Source organism: Artemia franciscana, unplaced genomic scaffold (genome assembly GCF_032884065.1).
Source record: "Artemia franciscana unplaced genomic scaffold, ASM3288406v1 Scaffold_811, whole genome shotgun sequence".
NCBI classification, from domain to species: Eukaryota; Metazoa; Arthropoda; class Branchiopoda; order Anostraca; family Artemiidae; genus Artemia; species Artemia franciscana.
In genome coordinates this window covers 173,029-197,978 of record NW_027068117.1, presented here as the reverse complement: position 1 = coordinate 197,978, position 24,950 = coordinate 173,029, and the positions used below count along the sequence as shown (strand labels likewise).

Below are 24,950 nucleotides of genomic sequence, written 5' to 3'. Positions count from 1 at the left end.
TTTAATGTAGCTCCTTACTTTCAGTTAAGAAAACTAGTTTTTTTTTAATTTAATACAGGCTGTGCTTCTCTTCAAATAGTCCTCTGATACAGAATTACCTTATTCTGGTCAACTATATTTATGAGATCTAGCCTCATTTCCACTGTTTTTGACTTAGCTGCTACCTCCCACATAATAATAAAAGTGGGCTTAAAAAGCAACAATAGAAGAAAAAAACACTTCTATGCATTCGGGCGTATAGAAGCCAAATAATACTTCAAAGGGAGGAAGAGCTCGTAAATGAAAACAATGATTTTGCTCTTTGAAACATCAGTATAAAAGCAAAGGGGCCTTGATCAATATTTCCAGATTATGAACCAAATAAGGATGGAACTATTCACTTATTAAACTTTAAAGATACAAAACTGAAGGTTAAATAAAATAGCACGGAAAAGAGCTACAACGAATTTTGTTCCTAAATTCCGTATTTATATATATATATATATATATATATATATATATATATATATATATATATATATATATATATATATTATAAATATTAAATTTTTTATTATTGTATAATAAAAGGGCCTTTTATTATACAAGGAGAGAAAACTTGAGCTCCTGAAACTAGCAAAGGGAGGAACATAATGTTGGGCTGTGTTTGCGAAGGTCTGAGCCCATTAGTTGCAAGGGCTAGTTTTCAGGGCATGCTCCGGAATGGCGAGCAGGTAGAGGTAGGTGAAAAAGCAAGATCATATATCATTCTGGTCACAACCTGACTTTACCAGCTTTTAGTTAGTTAAGAATCGGGCAAATGGTTCTTGGTTGAAAAGAATATTTATAATTAAAGCAAGCTTAGTCCGAAGGCCGTAAGAACTAACATCACCACACCCACTTTTTCCTTCATATTAACAACATTCAAAACAGCAAGTTTTTTTCAGAAACAGTGTATAACCCTGCCAAAATGGAGCGGGCCGAAAAATGTCTCACTTTAAAAATTTTGGTAACTGAAAAGTGTGTATACCGCAGTGGAATGACAAAATTATTGATTTAACGAAATTCATGAGCACTATTGGTGGGTTGGTCGAATCTCCAGGGTTCTTGACCAAATTAATGGCACATACACACGATTTGCACCTGTGAATGTGAATATCAACAACCAAAGACGAAAACGGCTTGTCAGTCATTTTTATTTGTTTCACAAAGGTTCACAACTCAGCAGTGGGATGATCAGTCCGGTAAACAGCTCACTCAAATAGCATTACATAGGAATTGAATTTCTATGAAATTTGACGTGAATTTCTTGCCCCTGTGCTAATCTGTGTCGTTACCATGAGGGAAATTTACCATGAACAACTAATAACTTAAGTCGAGCAACCAAACTTGAATTGGCGTGAAAATACTTCAGAATAATAGCTCCAAAGCTTTACTTTCAAAACCCTACCACTGTAGATGGAAACTCCTTTCTTATAAGCGGTTCATCTTCAGTCGTTATCTTTTTCTTATAAGAGAATATTCTCCCATTGTTAGCTAGAAAACGCAAAAACCCTATCAGTGGACTAATACTGTCACTACGGTCAGGAACTAGGACAAAATTCTGTCATTACGTTGGGAAGGTTTTTATTGGACTAAATTGCACGAGAGCATGATTGTAATCAAAGAAAATCAAACAGAAGCACAGAGGAGAGAGAGAGACTCGGAGAGACTTGGGGAATAACTTAACCCTTATCATGATTAAATAAAAAAAAAGTTTTTTTTTAAATGAAAGTAAGGAGCGACATTAAAACTTAAAACGAACAGAAATTACTCCGTATATGAAAAGGGCTGTTCCTCCTCAACGCCCGCTCTTTACGCTAAAGTTTGACTCTTTCTCTTAACTCTACTTTTTAAAACAGTAAAAAACTTTAGCGTAAAGAGCGGGGCGTTGGGGAGGAAAAGCCCTTTACTTGCCAATACTCTGTTTAAAAGTTGTCTAATCGTTAGTAAAGCAATAATTTCACACGACTGTATTTTCGTTCCTTAGAAAGCAGTGGCGGATCATTTACGGAGGTGGAACGAAATGACAGAAGAATGGGAATGTCCCCATTGGGTGAGATTTCATAACTTCTGGCAAAAAAATATTTTGTGGGGGTGGGCGTATTTTTTTGCATATGCAAAAGAAATACGTATTCATATAAAAATTCGAGCGGATCCGGATGCAATTTAACTTTTTATTTCCTGAATAAATTTGAATGACAGTGCAATACCCTCTCCCCACAATAAGCACATGGATTTAAATGAATCCTTGTTCGTATTTGATGGAAAAATCCCCACAAATAAAAAATAATATAACATATTAGGGTGTGCTGATTCATACAACATCAAGGCACGTTTTATTCTATAATTAAATAAAAAAAACTATTTTTTTTAGCTGAAAGTAAGGAGCGACATTAAAACTTAAAACGAACAGAAATTACTACGTATATAAAATGGGTTGTCCCCTCCGCAATCCCTCGCTCTTTACGCTAAAGCTTTTAATTGTTTTAAAAGTAGAATTGTGGCAAAGAGTCAAACTTTAGCGTAAAGAGCGAGGGATTGCGGAGGGGACAACCCATTTTATAAACGGAGTAATTTCTGTTCGTTTTCAGTTTTAATGTCGCTCCTTACTTTCAGCTAAAAAAATTAGTTTTTTTTGTTTAATTTCTGAACGTTTTTGAATTAATGCATGTTTGGTTTTGGCTCTCCGCACATAAATTATTAAAATGAAATTTGTATATTAATTCTATTTTTTGGCTAAATGGCTTTCTCTTAGTTTTGATCAGAAGATTTTGAGAAATAAGGGGTGGAGAAGGAGGCCTAGTTGCCCTCCAATTTTTCGGTTGCTTAAAAAGGCAACTAGAACTTTTAATTTTTAACGAACATTTTTATTAGTAAAAAATATACGTAACTTATAAATTAAAAACTTACGTAACATACTTTCATAATCTTATATTTTTATTATGTATACAAGGGGGTTTGTATCCTCGTTAATACCTCGCTCTTTGCACTAAATCTTAAGTTTTGTCCCAATTCTTTAAGAATGACCCCTGAATCAGAAAGGCCGTAGAATAAATAGTTGAAATTACTAAACATACTTTAGCATAAAGAGCGAGGTATTTATCTCCTCCTAAATACCTCGCTCTTTATGCTAAAGTATTTTTAGAACCCCTCATATGCGTAATAATCTCTGTTCATTTTAAGTTTCAATGCTACTCCTTCCTTTCATTTGAAAAAACGTTTTCATGTTAATTTTTCATTGTTTTCTTATAGTAATGCTAGAAAAACATGCGCCCTTTTCCTTGAATTTTTCTTCCCCCATGACAGATTCCTCCAAGGAAAGATCCTCCAACATATCCTCCGTGTCATTTTCGTTAAGATCCTACGACTTTTAGGGGATGTTTCCCCCTATTTCCTAAATAAGGCAAATTTTCTCAGGCTCGTAACTTTTGATGGGTAAGACTAAACTTGATGAAACTTATTTATTTAAAATCAGCATTAAAATACGATTCTTTTGACGTAGCTATTGATATCAAAATTCGAATTTTTTAGAGTTTTGGTTACTATTGAGCCGGGTCGCTCCTTACTACAGTTCGTTACCACGAACTGTTTGATTAAGGATAAATAGTTTAAAACGGCTAATACTCAAAATGCCAACAACTAAAAATGCCCACGACTCTAAATGCCTACGGCTCATAATGCCCGTGACTCAAAATGCCCACAATTGGATAAATTTTAGGCTTTAGTCCTTAATTGGGGATGAGACGAGGGGTTGCTCACTCCCAAAACCCGTGTACACCGAGTGCCGGTGCCGGAAGGCGCTGGGAGGGTGCCATTTCATCTTAGACAGGGTAAAAACTGAAAAAAGTGGAAGGTGCCGGGTGGGTGACGGGAGGTGCCGGGAATGAGTGTGTGAGCGTGTCACTGGATTTCTGGTTCTCCCCCCAAAATCACCAGATCCATTCCGGACTTGAAGTGTAACATCTGAGACACGAGGTATTTTCAAATATCAAGTTTCATTAAGATCCGATCACCCGTTCGAAAGTTTAGTTGCCTCAAGATTCCAGGTTCCCCATCCCTTCACTCCCCCCACGATGGTCGGCACCATCCTGGCACCCTCCCATTGCCTTCCGGCACCGGCACCCAGTGTACACGGGTTTGGGGAGTGATCAACCCCTCGTCTCATCCCCAATTAAGGACTGAAACCTAAAATTTGTCCAATCATGGGCATTTTGAGCCGTGGGAAATTTGAGTTGTTGGCATTTTTCTTGGGCAAAAAGATCGTGGTGATTTTGGAAACCACCCTTTAAAATATAGATGCCTTCTCAATATGGGAAAAATATTTCAGAAGTAGAGAAGCTTGTGGATTTTTTTAACCGTATCTTGGATGCTTAAGGATTCAACCCTAGCCGAAATAACATGTCCTTAAAAGCAGCTAAACTGGGTGAAACGCTATTCTCAGCTTTCGCCCTCTAGTAGAATTAATGCTGCTTAGCACAATAACCAAATCAGAAAAATATTTATCGTCACAAATAGGGGTATTTGAGTATATCGGAGAGATGATTAATATCCCTTAGGGAAGATTAGAAAAATTCCATAAACCATATCACAATACTTGATACCCAACAAACATAGGTTTGTTGGGTATCATTGCTTAAGCCTTATAAATTATGTTTGGTATCATTTATAAAACAAAACTTTAGTTTATTCAGGGGGGAGTAGGTTGTGTTAGCATTCCTAATATAAAGAATAATTCGTGGTAGTTTTAGATTTAGCGCTGTTATTTACTTTCATTAAAAAACTTGTTTTTTTTTCTATCTAATAAAAAATAGAAATGCTTTATTCAATAAACCTTGAAAGGAAGGTCAATATTGATAGATAAACTGTGATGAAACCCATCAAAAGCTAGGAGTGAATCCTAGCCGTAACCAGGAAAGAAGTCCTATGCGAATTTCGTTGAAGTAAGGATGCTAGGGCTGTTTTAAAAAGTTAAAAAAAAATTAGTTTTAATTTTCACATTTTAATGTAAGTTTATATATATATATATATATATATATATATATATATATATATATATATATATATATATATATATATATATATATATATATATATATATATATATATATATATATATATATATATATATATATATATATATATATATATATATATATATATATATATATTAGTGTTGTGCTTGTGCTGAAGATAGCCCTTAAACATAGGGCCTAAGCATTCACTGAATTGAATTCTACTGTCCTGAGAAATTTCCCTGTTGTTTCTTAGTTATGATTGTTTGATATTAAATAAAAAAAATAATGTTTTTTTTTTTCTGGAAAGTAAGGAGCAATATTAAAACTTAAAATGAACAGAAATTATTCTGTATATTAAAGGCGTTATCTCCTTCTCAATACTCCGCTCTTTACGCAACTTATTTTTTTTATATTTGATTTTTGGACATTTTTGAATTAATGCAGGTTTTGATTTTGGCTCACCGCACATGAATAAATAAAACGAAAATCGTATATTTCTTTTACTTTTTTTGGCTAAATGGGTTTCTCAAAGTTTTGATCGGACGATTTTGAGAAGAAAGCGGTGTGGGAGGGGGCCTAGTTGCCCTCGAAAGTTTTTGGTCACTTATAAAGGGCAATAGAACTTTTAATTTCCGTTAATGAGCCCTCTTGTGATATTCTAAGACGACCGGTCCGATGCAATCACCCCTGCGGAAAAACAAAACAAAAAACAAACAAATAAACACGCATCCGTGATCTTTCTTCTGGCAAAAAATACAAAATTCCGCATTTTTGCAGATAGAAGCTTGAAACCTCTACAGTAAGATTTTGTGATACGCTGAATCTGATGGTGTGATTTTTATTAAGATTCTATGACTTTTAGTGGGTGTTTCCCTATTTTTTCGAAAATAAGGCACATTTTTTCAAGCTCTGAACTTTTGATGGGTAAAACTAAACCTGATGAAACTTATGTATTGTAAATCATAATCATATTTAAAATCATGAAATTCTGATTCTTTTGATGTATATATTGATATAAAAGTTTCGATTTCAGAGTTTTGGTTACTATTGAGCCGGGTCGCTCCTTAATTCAGTTCGTTACCACGAACTGTTTGATGGAAAGACAGTGCGGTCTTTGTCGCTATTAATTTTAAATGCTGTATCCTTCCAGCTACAAATTCGAGATTTGCTCTTAGAAAAAAACATGAAAAATATATTCAGCCTGAAAAAATCACCCCAGTACACCTTTCCATTAGTTCAGTAGAAATGAATGCACCCAACTGTTCCCTACGAGTAGAGTTACTTTACCTATTGACGTTGCCAAAGGAGAGGACCTTTCCCCATGAAACTTCACTCGTCCCCTCTTCTATCCCCACCACTCCACGAATGAAGCCACACCAATTCTTCACTCCAAAACTTTGGCATGTACCATGGCGGGATAATTGCGGTTCCAATTTAACTAAGTGAAATCCAAAGGGGTTTTTCGAGCCATTGCTCCTTACGAACATGCGGTCAGGGCACGCCAGCCCCCCTAGATCATTCCCTGAGTAATCATTACATGTTAACTTGCCTCTACTACATCAAAATTCTCTGAATGTTGTAACTGGATGTTCAAATATCGGTTATATAATAAATATTCGAAAAGTATGGTTAATACTAATGAAATAAAACAAAATTTGATGAAAATATAATACTTTAGTAACAAAGTTATTAAAACTACCACCAGAGCACGATATATTAAATATGTAGCCTAGCCTAGGTACCTTGTTTTGCCCCTCAACCCCAAAAACTATTCTGAAATATTGTTCACGGAGTGAGAAACTCCTGTTTGCCTAGCGCGCCAAAGGCAATTGTATTGTTCAGGACAATGCTTGACTAGTTTTTGTCCTATGAACGCGTCACAAATTCCCGAGTGTTAATTAATGTAACCGATAAGTACAACTGGACATCCCAAGCCGTTCCAGGAGCGTTGAAGATATACGATTTTGATAAACCCACAAAACATAGGGTCTTACGAAAAACAAAGCTGCTTAATGTATATACATTAAAAATCTTTGCTTAGGAGCATTTGCTTGTTTTCTTTTGTTTATTTATATTAATAAACCGATCTTTCTCAAAAAAAAAGAAAAAAAAATCCTATAGAAGCTTGTAATACATTGAGATACACATCTTCAACTGTTTTTCGCTGACACACGAATTTTGAAGCTATGACTGTAGCAAAGATAAACATTCCTAAAAGAAAACAGGAAAAAGAATTTAAGGAAATGTACCTCTTTCTGTAATCAAAATTTTAACATTATTTTTTATACTTGTTTCATCGCTTCTACCATAACTATAGCATATTTAAGGCTTCGAAAAAGATTTTGGATATAAAAAAACAATATCAAAATTTATCAGTTTAAAATTTTAAATCATCAAACATTTATTTTTGCATTTATTTGTGTTTATCAAACTTCTTTTGATAAGAAGGATCAACTTGATGTTGCAGTTCATCAAATATTTTAACTATTCTCAAATCATAACATTAATAATTTTTGTAGGGTTTCAGTCAAAAATAGTTGGACATCTCCGCTTGATCTCATGAAGCTCGTAAAGTTTCTCAATAAGTTCTTTCATGCAGGCAATAATGGAGAATGACAGTAGGGATCATTTTTCCGAACATAATATACCTATTTAACTGCGCTCGTAGAGTAGGAGCTTATATGCTAGCTACCTGGTCAGTCAGCTGTAAGTTAATAACTAGCATTTAATCAGTTTACAGGTGGAGTAGAGAAAATTGCAATCCCTATTAGTAGTTCTTCCCAAGTGGTCAAATGTTTCACGTCCGCGATGTGTAACATTAGCACTTAATTTATTCTACTTGAGTTGAAGAACACCTGTATTGTGTACTTGTAATATTTTGGCAAGTGTTCTGTTTTTGGTTTTGAAAATCCAAAAACTCAAAAGGAGGTATCGATCTTTGCTGAACTATAAAACTATCGTCCTAATAGCTATTTTCGAACATTAAATAACATATTTATAAGCATCATTTTGATGGACTTTGTCTTAAGGAGCACAGCAAAGGCAATGGGAGAACATGGAATCAGTTTCATTGTAGAGCTATATTAAGAGAAAGGTTGAAATAGCTAGGACATTTCCTGCGGAGGAGAAATTGTAAAAGATCGTCCTTGTTGTTATCATTATTGTGCAAATACCGAAAGGCAGGTCAACCCTGAGTGAAACGGAGGAAACCGTAAGAAAAGGTTAAATGCTAATGGAACTGTTTGGGAGGGTGTAAAGTGGCAAGCTTTGAACATATTGGCATGGAGGAGGTGCGTGCTTAGAAATATTGGCTTCAGGCGACTTGGTTTTGCAGTGAATTGTAGTAGTAGTAGTAGTAGTAGCAGCATATAAAATTATTTCAGAAATGGCTGAAAGGAATAAGAATAACGTATTCAGTACATCTACTCACACATATTGCTACATGACATACATGTCTGTAACCATGAGTTGGCATAACCTGCTCTCAAACTCAAACTGTGTTTGGTCAGGGTGGATTCTTAAATTTTGCTGAAGAACTCCGAAAGGTTTTGTTGGATGTTGTATAAATTATCCTACAGGTCTGTGAGCCTAAGTTTAGTAACACCAGTTACGATTTCCAAACATCCTGAACCCTGCTTGATCAAAATGTTTGTCTTCCCTGACGATGACCAAGGCCCTGCAGGCTTCTCAGTGTGAATTAGTAGACACAACGTACCGTGACAGTCCCTGCGATTCGGCCACAATATAATCAAGCCAGTTTGTGTTCTGACGACGAAGTTTAAATTGTCACTGCCAAGCACGCTTCGTCAGCAGCTAAAGCTATCACAGCTCCACAGATATTTATTAGGGAGTCTACAGTCACAAGTCTCGCCTTAGCATCGTGATGTGGGGTGTCAGAAATATTTACGAGGTTGCCAAGAAATTAATGCATATACCCGTCACCAATATTTTTTCGGGGAGTGTCTTTCATGACTGGTCAGCTATTCAGTGGAAAACAAAATTGACTTTCGGAGAAAATGTTGATATTTTAATTCTTAAAAAGTCAAGTATAGCCAGTATTTTATCTCTGAGCCAAACTAATTTCTAATCTGAGTATTCTTAATAATCATTTCTTTAATCAAATTGTCTATTTATTGTTTCCTTTTATATTATTACAAGTTCAAAAAAAGCTATGGAAAGTGCTCCTCAATTACAATTTTTTTTACTAAAGTCTGATAAAGCCAAGAAATTATATGACCAAAAACCTGATCTAAAATTAGATTTTGATATAATCATTTGGTCAAATTATCGCCCAACGCTACGATTGAGAATGTTCCCTTCCACAGTAATTGCTGTTTTTCTTGCCATCTATATGTATTTTTCTACAGAGTATGTGGCATGTCTATTCAAAAAGCAAAGATGTGACCAAATGTGTCATTAAAACCCTAGTTAAACAGTGTAAACAGATATTTAATAGATATCTTGAAAATTCAATGAAAATATGGTTTAAAAGATTTCTGTATACCAAATTTTGTTGTCCTAGGATAAGTCATTACTTGTGGATCACTAGGCTAGCCTATTCTCTTGGATAAACTAGGCTACTGAATCAAATTCACAGGCTTTCAATTCCATAAATGTATAAAAAAGGCTTAGGTAAAGTTCTAGTTTAGCTGCTTTTTGCTATCTTGGAATGGGGTTAGGTTAGGAAAACAAAAATTTCTGTAATGAATCCAGGGCTGAAAGCATACTCTGGGAAAGTATTGCCAAGCTTCTTTGCATGGGCACCCTTGAGAGGGGCAGGGAGAGGTGCCACCTCGTGGAAACTTTTTCTTATTTCTAGGTTTTGAAAATTTGCCTTCTTGACAGGTATAAACCTAATTGAAATTTTGACAAATTAAAAATTTTACTTTAATTTTCAGTCATCAGTTTATTTTTCTCTGACTTTAGTTCAATATCCAGATAGGCTACAAAGTTCATTTACATCAGAAACAATTTTTTGTAAAATTCTAGTTAATTGACTTCTTCCTATCTCAGAAAGGGTTTAGGTTAGGAAAATGAAACTTTCAGGGATGGGTCTACAGGCTAAAGTATGTCCTGGGAAGGTGTTTTAAAGTACTGACATTCATTCCTTCTCCCTCTAGAGGGCCCTGAAATTTGCCTACATGACTGGTCTATACCTATTGAAATTTTGACAAAACATATTTTACCTTAATTTTCAGTTACAAGTTGCTTTTTCTCTGCCTTTAGTTCTGAAAATGCAATTCCTGTAATTTGAGTAGAATTTTGAGCCATATCAATGCTTTTTTTTTAAATTTAGGAAATGTATCTGCATATCTTTAAAAACTTATAAGATGGAATTGAGCAAAGTTATGAAGCTGAAAACAATTTTGTTGTACTTCAATTAAGCAGAAGATCTATTTTGCAAGGTTTCACTTTTATAACACACATATTTTTAAAGGTCATCAAAGGTCAGGACCCTCTAGAGGGAGAAGGAGTGGAGATAGTTGCTTCAAAATACCTTCCCGGGATATACTTTAGCCTGTAGATTCATCCCTGAAAGTTTCATTTTCCTAACCTAAACCCTTTCTGAGATAGCAAGAAGTCAATTAACTAGAATTTTAGGTAAAATTGGTACAAACAGTATTACTGGCTTTCATATAAAGCGAATATACCACTTGATACCTTTTTTAATGCTGTTTACAAATATAATAATTGCTTCTACCATAAATTCAGATTTAAGCACTTTTTGACCTCTTGACCTCTTAAAAATGACATATATATGGGGTCATTACAAATCTGTAATAGTTTAGAAACAAATTTGGGCTATATATTTGCACATCAGGGGGGTAGGGGTAAAGCATGGTATATATTAGATATGTAAAATAAACCATTGCTGTATTTTTTTTTTTTTTATGTGTTTGTGCACATCAAATTTCAATGAGAAGAGAAATCACCAGTGCAACAGCACAAACACATAAAAAAAATTATCAATAGTTAGTTTACATATTTAATATATGCTATGCTTTACCCCCACCCCCCTGATGTGCAAATATATAGCCCAAATTTGTTTCTAAACTGTTACAGATTTGTAATGACTCCATATATAGGTCATTTTTAAGAGGTCAAAAAGTGCTTAAATCTGAATATGTGGTAGATGCAATTATTATATTTGTAAACAGCATAAAAAAGGGCATTGAGTGGTATATTCACTTTAGATCAAAGCCAGTAATACTGTTTGCACCAATTTTACTGAATTTTACCCAATCTTTACCCCCCTTCCAATAAGCTAGTATATATGATGGCCAGTATCCTCCATGGAAATTACCCTCCTCCCCCTCACCAACGGAAAATACCCCCCAGAACAACCCTGGAAAATATACACCCCCAAGAAAAATACCCCACGAAACAAAAGGCTTTCCAAATTCAAGAATTTTATTTGATTTTTGCTTTTTTAATTTCCATAGGGGGAAGGAATTTTGGTACTTATATATTATGAGCCACTCACTCAAGTTTGTGCTGTGTAAAACTTGAGAACAAGCCAGATTTTCGTTAGCTTCTTTGTTACTTTAGAAACAAATTTGGGCTATAGATTTGCACATAAGGGAGAGAGGGGGGGGGGGGTAAAGAATAGTGGGTCTGCATGTAAAATGCATTAGTCACAATTATTCTGCATATAAGATAACATAATCTTTGACCAGCAATCATCATAAAATCAAAAGTTGACTGGCAAAGGTGATGAAAAGCTAAAAAGCATTCAAATTTTTGGCTACATAGATTAAATATCAGACTGAAACAATTGTTTAGAGAAATTTATAACAAAAAAAGTTAGTCCTGATCACCATCAAGGCTGAAATATGAATATATAAAATATGGGGAATGAGTTTAAGTGCACATTTTCCCATTCAGCAGAAAATACAATTTTGTCCCTTTATATAAAAAGAATTGACCTGAAAAGTAATATAAATGAACTTAAACAAAGAATGCATATGTTATGGTAAAATTTTTGTTTTTTTTTTACTGTAACTCCAAAAATTACTGTTTAGCATGTAAATTTAAGCTATTGAAGCACAGTCCAATTTCTTCTATTGTGCATAGGTTTGTGAAGATTGAACTGTCAGTGCTCCCTCCATCCAGTCCTTCAAAAACCAACTTGACAAAGAGTGGGAGAAGAAGAAGTGGAGGCTCGACTGGCAGTCATCAACTCAAGAGCACTACAGGTCTGGAAGACCTTAAAGCTCTCAGATGGATTAAGGTGATTACAGTAAGGTAAGGTAATACAGGACCCAAAACAGAACCTTGCAGAACACTACAATTTATAAAAAAATATTAGATATAACATCATCAAATCATACACATATTGACCTCCCTATCAAATAAGATTCAAACCACTTTAAAATACTAACTGTGACTCCAAGTGACCTTAGCCCATCAATTAAAATTTCATTAAAAAACTGATAATATCATTTACTATTTTCCATTAATGCATTCAGAAAATCAAAAAAATGCTGCATAGCATGAACAGTAGAGTGGCCTTTCCTGAGTCTTAACTGACTATCACTTAAAAAACCACGTTTTGTTAATTGTGAATAAAGCCTTTTATGCATAACTTTTTTGTACAATTTCAAGAAAACCAACAGAAGAGAAATTGGTCTCCAGTTAGTTAGATCGGTCTTTGAGCTACTTTTGTGTAGAGGAATCACTTGCGCCTCTTTAAGTGAATTCTTCTGATTTCAGTGATAAATTAATCAAGTAAACAAGGCATGGTAGAAGATAAACCATAATAAGCTTGAAGGTCTTAAGATTTATGCCTTCACTATCTGAAGAGTTTGACTTAATACTGTTTACAATTTCTTTCAACTCTTATATTCGTTTCTTTGGTGTCCATTATTAGTCTCCCAGACCTCTATCATCAATGAAAGCTTCCTCACCTGTTCCTTGACTCAGTGGATGGTCTTCCTTTTGAACCAAGTTCAAGTTCATTTATTTATTAATTTCATATACATGTGTATATATGACATAGGCTCATGGGGAGACAAGCTAAAAAAAAACTAGGCCTAGACAAAGATACAATAACAAATGACGCTACAATACAAAGATAAACATGACGGCAAAGATACGATAAAACGAACAATAATATGAAAGTAGCAGCTAGCCCATAAACTTTCACTATTATTGAAAAAATTGAAAATTTCAATATTATTCAATATAAATTAATTCTAGAAGATAGCTGAAAGGCCCACATTCACCCAGAGCAACAAACCACACAAATAGCTTTGCCTTATTAAAAAGATGCTTAATTAAAAATAATCCTGAACTAAATGAAATTTAAGGTTCCTTTATTTAAATGGATAGAAGAAAATTTATCAGTAAGATCCTTGTTAGCCTTTCAGCACTGAGCTATAGGCACCAAAGTGATTCACAATGCTCTGTTTGCCTTCGTAGACTTTTCCATTCACAATTAGTGAAGTTGGCATATTTTTCTGTTTGTCACTACCCACCACTTATCTCAAAACCTTCCATGTTCCTTTTGACTCCCCTTTTGTTGCTTCAAGTTTCAATTCATAATAGCTATTAACAAAAGATCTTTGCAATGTATTCACTTGATTTCTTACTTTTTTGAACTCTTTAAAAATATCAGCACTTAAGCAATCTAAAAACGACTGATACAGTAGATTACTCTTCTTAATCATCTCAATAAGTTTTGGTGTAACCCAAGGCTTTCTTGGTGATTCCCTTGTTTTCTTCAACAATTATAGTGGACATGTTTTATCGTATATGGGCTGGAGAATATTCATAAAGATATCAAATGCATGGGAAGCATCGTCTGTCTCGTCAAAAACTGGTTTCCATGAAACCTTACTAAGTAAAATGTAGTTCTTATTTTTTTTTTGTGAGTTCAAATATCATAGTTTCCCATTTTTCCTTTGAATTCGAGAAGAGGTTGAAAATTCAACTTTAACTCTTAAATTTTCAAGAAGAAGTACAAAAGGTATAGACATACGCTTGGTTATATTTTACATCATTTTGTTAGTTGGATATTCCTCTACTTTTCAGCAGAGACAGATTTTTTTGGGCCAAAAAGAAATTATAGAATGTCGGAATGGCACCTTTCAAAAGTTTTCACTTGAATCATTACCAACATGTACTTGTGTTTTTTTTCCAATAAATTCTAAGCCATAAAACAGCTAATGGGTAATTACTGGTAAAAATAAACTTCTTTTTTCACTTTTTAGTGGCATGGCTACTAAAGAGCTATACGGCTTCAATGTTTTATTTTTGTTGCTGAGGGACTTCGTTTGGAAGGGGTGGTCGTATAAATTTCCAAGGGAGATCATTCAATTGGAAATTAGAAGTTTTAGTGCCCTTGTTAACAGTCAAAAGTAATTGAAGGGTAACCCCCCCCCCCCCTTCCACGACCATTTTCATCCAAATGCACTAGATCAAAATTTTGAGATATCTATACTTTCAGGGATGTATACCCCCCCTAGCCTTGGGCCAAGGATTGTAAATTATACAATTTGTCCATGGTTTATATGAAGGATTTATCATTAGGAAACCATCATTGCTGATTATCAAAAGTACGTATCACCGATGTCTAAGGAGTAGCTGAGGGTATTAAGTTAAAATTTTAGGGGACGTAGGCAACTCCTACAGTTGGTTACTACTACTACTACTGCTGCTATTGTGGCTGCAAAATACGACTTTTTGTAACTGTAACTCTGACTACTGACAAGTTCCAGCCGCGACTACATTTTTTTGTGAATACTTTCAGGGAATGTTGAGGGGGACCTTGAACTTCGAAATTTTAATTTTAAAGAACATCACTTTCCCAAAACATCACCCCTGGGGAAGTACCCCCCTCCTCACCCACGAAAAATATCCCCCCTCCCGCGGAAAATAAACCCTGGAGAATATCCCCTCAAAAAACACAACTCGCGGAAATACCCTCAGGAAAATACCCCCCCCCTCCTTCGTGGAAAATAGTGTTTTCCAAAGTTTGAGAATTTCATTTGAGTTTTTTTTTAGTTTTGTCGAGAAATGCTAAGGAAAAGAAAAACGAGGAATTTGCACACAGTAAGTATCTAAAACACTTCGAAAAAACCCGCAAATCCATTTTTGTTGAAAATCTTCCATATGAACTTCTGTAATTTTTGACAGTAGCGAGCGCCAAATTAAAAAAAAAAAAGAAGACAAAAAATATAGACGAAAAATTATCAAAATTGAGCTAAAACATGCGGCACCAAAAGAAGACTTAGCTTACGTTTGAAAGTATAATTGGCTTTGGGAGCCTACAAATCCTTATTGTTTAAGTTTTTTATGGACGAAAGCGTTATCAGTCCGGACTAGTCCCAGTTAAAGATAGGAATGGGGCAAAAATTAGTGATAAGGAAAGAGTTAAAGAGAGATGGGTGGAAAATTTTGAGAATCAGCGAAACCGAGATACTGTTGCAGGAAAAGATATAGATGGAAATGGAAAAGTTTGTGATACCATGGATGTGAAGGACGATTTGTTTCGCGAGGAAGAATTAGTGACAGTACTAAAAGGATTAAAAAATAATAAGGCTCCCGGTGCTGATAGTGTGATAAATGAGTTTCTTAAATATGGTGGCTCTGAGTTTAGAAATAAACTACTAAAGATTATGAATATTATTTTTGAAAAGGGGGAAGTACCTAATGATTTTAGGAAATCTTTAATTAAACCATTGTCTAAGAAAGGTGACAAGAGTGAGTGTATTAATTATCGAGGCATTAGTTTTGTCTCCGTAGATAGCAAATTACTTAGTAATATGATAATTTTTAAACTGAGAGATGCTGTAGACAAAGTTTTAAGAGAAGAACAGTGCGGTTTTAGAAAAGGTAGAGGATGTGTTGACCAAATCATTAGTTTTGGGTTAATAATTGAGAAGTGTCTTTGTTGTCAAACACCTTTGGTCTTAAGTTCGATTCTGTTGATAGAAGAGCTTTAGCAAAGGTCTTATCCTTATATGGTATTACATAAAAAAACTAGTTTTTTAACTGAAAGTAAGGAGCGACATTAAAACTTAAAACTAACAGAAATTACTCCGTATATGAAATGGGTTGTCCCCTCCGCAATCCCTCACTCTTTACACTAAAGTTTGACTCTTTGCCACAGTTCTACTTTTTAAAACAATTAAAAACTTTAGCGTAAAGAGCGAGGGATTGCGGAGGGGACAATCCATTTCATATACGGAGTAATTTCTGTTCGTTTTAAGTTTTAATGAACTAAGTGACCAGAGTAAATGAAACTAAAAGTGACCAGAAATCGCTATTCAAAAATAAATGAAACCCAAAACAAACAGAAAGTAAGTAACAATCATTGCCAACAAACCAAGGGCGGATCCAGGATTTTCTTTAGGGGTGGGGGCATGATAGGCTAATTCCATGCACTTGCGAACAAAGAAATACCTGCAGTTATAAAGGGAACCTCGACAATTATGTGCCGAGGGTAGATAGTGGAAATAGTCGCAAATTTAATCTAAAATCTGATGAGAGTTAAAGTTCTAATAAATCTGTTGAAATTGAAATGGTATAAAAATATTGATACAAAAATAGTAAGTTATAAAAACCGCCCCACCATAAAAAAAAGAAGAAAAAGCTGTTCACCATCTATAAAAAATTATATTTAATATTTTCTGCATAATTTTTTGCCTTTACACTTCTGACCACTATAGTGAGAGAGTTAAGGTTTTTATTTTCAAAAAAAGATTGATCTTGAACCATCTTTTGGGGTTATGCACTCTTTGTGACAATTTGTATATGTCAAACCGTTTAGCATGTTGCTTAACTTCAAGGCATCGTTTGGTAACTATGATAGTAATGAAGAGGAGGAATTGAGGATGAATATACAACTTGTATGTTCGTAAAATATGTATTAAACATCAAATACTAGTTCTTTTGGGGTTGTATCAAGAAAAACAGAAGGAAGAGACAGAAATGTATAGAAGAAAACGAGGGTTTTCTTCTACACATTTAAAACGAGGGTTTAAGTATAGGCAATGAAGCACTAACTAATCACTGTTTTTTTTTTAAATAGTATTTTAATAAACAGTGTCAACTTTGACGAAATCTCAAATATTTACGAATCAAAATTTTACTTTGTATAACATTGTAGCGTATCTTTACACTTTTTAGAGCTCTATATATTTCGCTAAAATTACCGAATTCACAATTTTGTAAGGAACAGTCGATCTCTCTGTTTCCACTCCCGCCATGTCTATCTATTAACCGGTCGATGTCTGCTTCAATATTTTGGTGAACGTTTATAATGGTTAGTTCTGTCAGTTTAGAGTTCTTCGTTAGTATTTCTTCTTCTATTCATCCTAAATTATTCGAATAAAGACCAAAATCGTCAGAAAAATATTAGTTCTAATTAAGATGCATGTAGGTATGTGCTTCAAACTAAGTATATGAGTCGAAATACTTCCTTGAAAACAAATAATCATGTGTTTGTTATTTTTGTATTTGGTAGGAATAGATTCGGGGATTTAAACTCTCAGGGTTTCAAGCTGTGGTAGATTTCTAGTTATTTTTTTTAAATCTTGAGATTTTCATAAATTCAGTTCAAATTTTAAATCTTGGTATGTCTGTTGAGCACAAAAATAAAAATTTTAAATTTGACTCCGATCTAGCACCAAGTAAGAGAATTGTCCTGTCAAAATTTGGATTTAGAAATAAAATAAAAATAAAAATAATAAAAAATAAAAAATGGATTAATAAAAAATTTGGATTTATAAACAACTAATTGTGAAAGTATGATTTGACGGCGTGTATCAGAATAAGTATAAAAATCCTCGACGGTATATATAGCAGTTTTGACAATTTTATGGACAAATATATGCAATCTCTATACAAAACATAACTAGATTTTCTGACTGGTTGGTATTGAGAAGGTGACAAATTCTGAAGTAATACTGTAGCTGCATTCCGTTTCCTTGGTTAACTCAAGTTGTGTAAATTTCCACTTTTTATCAACATGTTTGAGGAAAAATCTATGCCATTTCACTGAGTCAAACTGAGAATTCAGAGACCCATCTATACCAGCTAGATAAAAAACAGACACAATTATTTGCCTTCTTTTATAAACAATTTTTCGAAAATCTATTCTCCGTTAATGATCACTCCAACATTTGAAGGAGTATTTCGACTCATGTAATTAGTTTAAAGTATATGCTTATACCAGCCTTTATTAAGCTCTAGAGAGTTTGGCCTTTTTTTTTAATGTTTTAGGATGAACAGAGGAAGTAATATGTCATATAATGCAGAGCTTTACTTAGATGAAAATAGGAACTAGAGTGGCCACCATTTGCTCACCAAAATCCAAAACTTAAATTAATAATTTTTGCACTTCTCATACATGTACTTTCTATTATACAAAGCCCCTAAAAAACAACAATGTTGTAAAAACCTCCCTGCTTTGCAAAAAAAGCACCCCCCCCCAAAAAAAAAACAGACAGCCAATAACAGTAATGATATCAATTTATTCGCCTCGGTGCCATAGCAAAACTCGAAAACAAATTTCTGACAGTAAAAAGAAGTGAATATTTTGCTTTTGTGACAACACAATCCTGAAATATCATTTCGACAGTCTAAAGAAGTTAGGATTAGCCTGAACAGCCTAAAGAAGTTATAAACAATTTTTCGAAAATCTATTCTTCGTAAATGATTTCTCTGACCTTTGAAGGAGTATTTCTACTCATATACTTGGTTTCAAATATATACTTACTCGAATCTTTATTAAAGTTCTAAAGAGTTTGGCCTTTATTGTAATGTTTTAGGATGAACAGAGGAGGTGATATGTCATATAAGCCAGAGCTATAATTAGATGAAAATAGGCAGTAGAATTGCCACCATCTGCTCACCAAAATCTAAAAACTTAAATTAATAGTTTTTGCACTTCTCACACATTTACTTACTATTATACAAATCCCCTAAAAACAACTATGCTATAAAAACCATCTTTCTTTGCCAAAAAAGCAACCCCCCCCCCCCCAAAAAAAAAAAAAACAAAACAGACAGCCAAAAAAAGTAATGCTATGAATTTTCTCGCCTCAGTGCCATAGCAAGACTCGAAAACAAATTTTTGACAGTAAAAAGAAGTGAATATTTTGCTTTTTAACCCCGTTGTGAGAGCACAATCCTGAAGTATTGTTTCGACAGCCTAAAGAAGTTAGGATTTCAAAATTCCCCTCCTTGTTATTATGAAAGAAGATTTTCGTCTCCCAGTTGGCTTTCGTGGCAATACAGACAGATTCTCTTGATTAACCTAAATTTAATTAAATACTTTTTGGTGGTATGAGTCATTAGTAAAATCTAACAGAGACCGCACACAGTAACTGAAACCTTGTTTCAAACTGGTTTTCAAAACGAAACATTCTTAATAATTAAAAACTTAACTGTTAAAACCAGTTTAAAAAAAAAAAAAAAAACACTTTCGTCTTAACCCAAACTATGGCAAGCGGCTAAAACCACTAATTCACCACTACGTCAAGGGGGACGGATGCAACCACTAATTCACCACTACGTCAAGGGGGACGGGTGCCCCTGCCCCCACCCTGGATCCGCCACTGCAGCAAACATACATTAGGTACCAGAGTAAATGAAACAATAAATCTTTAAACGAGTAAAACTTAAAGTGAATATTCAAATCTAACTTAATGTGAAAAAAAAATCACTAAAGACAAGATCTTGGGTACTGCCCCTTTCTTTAACTGTAAAAGTCAAAAGCTTGCTGCGGTATTTGCTTTTTACTGAAAATGTATTATATTACAAATATTGACACGGTCCCGGTTTTGCTCGTTTAGGCACTTCCAGATAAGCTAAGACGATGGAATTTGGCAGCCGTATCAGGGACCAGACCAGATTAAATTAGAAATAGTCTTTTCCCCGATTCGACCATCTGTGGGCAGTGGGGGGACTTTTCCGAATAACTTTTCCGTTAATTCGGAAAAGTTAGAAAAAATGGAGTGTTTTCAACTTACGAATGGGTCATCGGATCCTAATGAAATTTGATATTTAGAAGGATGTCGTGTCTTAGAGCTCTTATTTCAAATTCTGACCGGATCTGATGATATTGGGGGAGTTGGAGGGGGCAACCTAAACTCTAGGAAAACGATTAGAGTGAAGGGATCGGGATGAAACTTGGTGGGAAAAATAAGTACGAGTCCTAGATACATGATTGACATAAATGGAACGTATCCGATATCTTTGGGGGAATTGGAGGGGGAGGGTTAGTTCTTAAAATTTAGAAAAAATGAGGTATTTTTAATTTACGAAGGAGTGATCGGGTCTTAATGAAATTTCATATTTAGAAGGACCTAGTAACTCAGATCTCTTATTTTAAATCTGAACGGATCCATTGTCATTGGGGGGGGGGGCGTGAACCGGAATCTTTGAAAACGCTGAAAGTTGGGAGATCAGGATGAAACTTGGTAGAAAGAATAAGCACAAGTCCAAGATACATGACTGACATAAACGGACCGGATCCGCTCTCTTTGGTGGAGCTGGGGGGGGAGGGTGTAATTCGGGAAAATTAGAAAAATGAGGTATTTGTAACTCACGAAATTGCGATCAGATCTTGATGAAATTTGATATTTAGAAGGATCTTGTGCTTCAAAGCTCTTATTTTAAATCCCGACCAGATCCGTTGACATTGGGGGGGGGGGAGTCAGAGGTTGAAACCGGAAATCTTGGAAAACGTGAAAATTGAGGTATCTTTATCTTACGAATAGGTAACCGGATCTTAATGGAGCTTGATTTGTGGAAAGATCTTACGTCTCAGATGCTCCATTTTCAATTTGATTTGGATCCGGGGACATAGGGGCTGGAGGAGGGAAACAGAAATCTTGGAAACCGGAAATCTTGGAAAACGCTTAGAGTGGAGAGACCGGGATGAAACTTGATGGGAAGAATAAGCACAAGTTCTAAATACGTGATTGACATAATTGGAATGGATCCGCTCTCTTTGGGGGGGTTGGGAGGGATTTTTTGTGCTTTGGCGTGTTTGGTGCTTCTGGACGTGCTAGGACGATGAAAATCGGTAGGCGTGTCAGATACTTGCACAAATTGACTTTAACAGTTGTTTCCCCGATTCGATCATCTGGGGTCCGGAGGGAGAGGAAAAATTAAAAAAATTAGGTACTTTTAACTTACAAATGGTTGATCGGATCCTGATGAAATTTGATATTTATGAGGACCTCGCGTCTCAGAGCTCTTATTTTAAATTCCGACCTTATACGGTGATATTGGGGGAGTCTTGGAAAAGTGCTTAGAGTGGAGAGATCTGGATTAAACTTGGTGGGAAGAATAAGCACAAGTCCTAGATAAGTGATTGACATATCCGGACTCAATCTGCTCTCTCTGGGGGAGTTGGGGGGGGGGGGTGTTAATTCGAAAAAATTAGAAAAATTGAGGTATTTTTAACTTAAGAACGGGTGACCAGATCTTAATGCAATTTAATATTTAGAAGACATTCATGTCTCAGAGCTCTTGTTTTAAATTTCGACCAGAGCTAGCAATGTTAGTGGGAGTTGGATTGGAAACCGGAAATATTGGAAAACACTTAAAGTGGAAACTTGGGGGGTAGAATAAGTAAATGTCGTAGGTATGTGATTGGCGTAACTGGACTGGATCCGCTCTCTTTGGGGAAGTTAAGGGGGGGTCCTGTGCTTTGGCGAGTTTGGTGCTTCTGGACGTGCTAGGACGATGAAAATTGGTAGGCGTACCAGGAGCCTGCACAAATTGACTTCATAAAACCATTTTACCCGATTCGACCATCTGGGGGGCTGAAGGGAGAGGAAAGATTAGAAAAAATGAGGTGTTTTTAACTTACGATTGGGTGACCGGATCTTAATGAATTTTCGAAGGTGACATATAAGTAATGTTTTTTTAAAATTCTTTTCAGTTTGTCACTTAATTTGGGAAATTAGGGTAAAACAGTAAAGACTTCCTTATCACCCACCAAAGGGATGATGTCTGTTTGTTGTTGTGGAGGTCATGTATCCTTTTCTGCCTTTTTTTGGTGTCTTACTTGGGAAGTGATTAGCTTTTAAAAATGTCCTGTATAACTTAAAAAATTGAATTGCCATTCAGTATTGTATTTTGATTAGTTACCCTTCACCGTTACATTGAAAGGACGCTCACATTTTAGGTCTTGTGTTTGTTTTAAGGTTTGACTTTTTATATTATTCTTTTATTTTTATTAGTAATTTTTATATTATCATCGTGCACTGAGGAATGTCAAGCGGAGGTCTTGACCGAAATATTTGCAATATAAGCTATGTTTTTCACTGGCTAGTATCATCGTGGTTTATCCCTTCTTTACCTTTTTTTTCCTTTTGTCATGATTAGCCAGTGTGGTCTCAGAAATTATTTACGAAATCCTATAAGAAAACGAGACTTTAATGGAATCAAATTAATAAGAAAAGTAATGCATAGAAGTGTCGTGTTAGATCAGATAAAATGAATTCCGTAAAGAAACCGGAAAAGAATTAACTCAATGGAATTCGGTGTTAATGGAATTCAATGGAATTTGGTATGGAATTCCCTTCCATATGAATTGCCACTGTGAAAAATGATAACAAAAACATCGGAGCCTTATTGTTTACACTATATTGTTGTGCCACTGACATAGTGGCGTAGGAAAATATTCAACAATCTAGATCAGTTATTTTATAGTACCTCCTCCATATCCATATCCACCTCCTCCAAGTCCAGCTCCTTGCGCATATCCCCCATGTCCAACTCCAGCTCCTTGCGCATATCCCCCATGTCCAACTCCATATCCAGCCCCTCCTTTTGTACCACCAAATTTCCAGTTATTTCTAGAAAGCGTAATCTGCTCGCCGTCTTCTTGGAATTCTTCTTCTCCCCTTGGCTGCACTGAAGAAGGACTTGCAACGCAAATGAATGTAAAGCACATTAGCTAAAAAGAAAAAGACTGCACTTTTTCCTCCCTAACAAATAATTTTTTATATAAAACAGAAGGTTAAAGGAAAACTGGAGTTGAAATTTCTGTAGAAGTTCAGCTTTGTTTTTAGACTTTTTCTAAGATAAAAAACTTTTTGAGATCAAAATATCAAAAACTTTTTCCACAAAGCAGTTTTTTTTCAGAGAAAAGCAAAGAGCTCCATAAAACCTTAATTTTTTATTAACATAGTCTTTTTCATGGACAAAAAAAAAATATTTCATATAGTTTTTTTCTAGAGAAACCCATAGTTCGGCGGAGAGGTATTTTTTACGGGCAAGGCGGTATCTTCCAGGGAGGACAAAAGTACACTACCCTTTACGGTATCCAACGTCAATTTTCATCTTTACTTATTCCCTATAGCCTCAGCGTCTTATAGCCTCGCTTTAGGCCTTAGCGTCTTATAGCCTTAGTCTTGTTAATATTAATTTTGTATTCCAGAACCTTTTTTTTTTATTTTTTCGAAAAACATTTAACGAAAGATTAAATGTATCCGCTTTCTGGCATAAAAGGTAAAGAGGTAGAGGGGTAATTTAAGCGTTGTAAAAAGTTGTGGAGGATATATGGAGGAGTATTGCCGGGAAATTGTTTTTCATAAAAGAAAAAAAGAAAAGAAAAACATTGGGATCTATGTTTATTAGTGATATACAGAAGAGTTTTAAGAAAGAATTTGTGCTTACAGCCTTAGAAATTAAACAGAAGGAAATTTGCAGCCAGAAATTAAAAAACAAGTTTTGAAAGCAGCATATACATTAATAAATAAAGTTCTTATGGTAATTCCAAAACGTAAACCCTTTAAACATTTTTTTGTTAAGCCTTTAAGTTTTAAGGCAACCCAGAAAAAGCTGTGAACTTAAAGAAATCTTTATATGAAGCAGTTCTTGGCAACGAACTGTAAGCAAAAAACGACTCGGTTCAATAGTAACTAAATCTATAAGAAACGGGATTTTAATACTAATAGATAAAACAAAAAAAAATCAACAGTTTTTTCAACTGAAAGTAAGGAGTAACATTAACACTTAAAACGAAAAGAAAATATTACGTATGTGAGGGGGCTCACCCCCTCGTTAATACCTCGGTCTTTACGTTAAATTTTGAATTTTGTTCCAATTCCTTAAGAATAACCCTTTCTAAGCAGACATTTAATAATAATAATAAAAATTTATTTTTGACCCGCTACAAAAAATCAAAGCGGAGTATCAATAAAAGAAACAAAACAAACACTACACAAAACAGAAAAAAAGACACTAAAGCAAACGAGTAAGGCCTCTGTGGGCGGGCAGATACTTATAAGTAGACTGGGGTATTTTGCCAGCAAGCTCCGTGAGCTCCGACCCAATATCCGGGAAACTATAAATAGATATGAGGCTCCTATTCCTATACCATGGAGGCAGATACAATAGAAAACGGGAAAACCGGAAATAATAAGAACGAATTGAGCTGATATCTTTTTTATGAAAAATAGGGTAAATACTAGAAAGAAACAAAACCGAATGATCTGTAAAAACCGAGTATAATTTAGCAAGAGACTTTCTATTGTATCTACTACGGTTAGCAACATTTGTAAGCCGACATTTTGTGAGCAGACATTTTGGGAACGTACAAATAATTGAGATCACGTTAACAACATGATCATGCAAGGTAGTCATTTGGAAACATTTAAAATGCTGTTACAGCACAACGAAAACAATAGTTTAATTTAGAAAATTGAAAAATATGGTAGAGCATGTAAAGTATGCTGCAAGTGTGCAAGTGCGGTCAAGGAAATAAGTTCGAATTTTTAAAGAATGCAGCTTTAAGATTCTTATACATTTTCCGATGTTATTGTGCAATTTTATGAATATTTCTACTGTGTTTGGGAGTGTTAATTTCCAAATCTAAATATATTCTTAAAATTATTTTATTCCAGAAATCATTTCTTTAATTTAGTTCGGAAATACAGCTAGCAAGAA

The 24,950-nt window shown here is 34.8% G+C and overlaps 1 long non-coding RNA gene across 1 annotated transcript in view; it reads left to right on the top strand.

Moving 5' to 3' along the window:
• The first annotated feature begins 9,414 nt into the window (after nucleotides 1–9,414).
• LOC136043676 (uncharacterized) overlaps nucleotides 9,415–24,950 on the top strand; it is a 54,456-nt gene continuing 38,920 nt past the window's right edge. The window contains exons 1-2 of the long non-coding RNA XR_010621685.1: nucleotides 9,415–9,473; nucleotides 12,111–12,281. This is a non-coding gene — a long non-coding RNA (uncharacterized LOC136043676). The remainder of the gene's footprint in view (nucleotides 9,474–12,110; nucleotides 12,282–24,950) is intronic.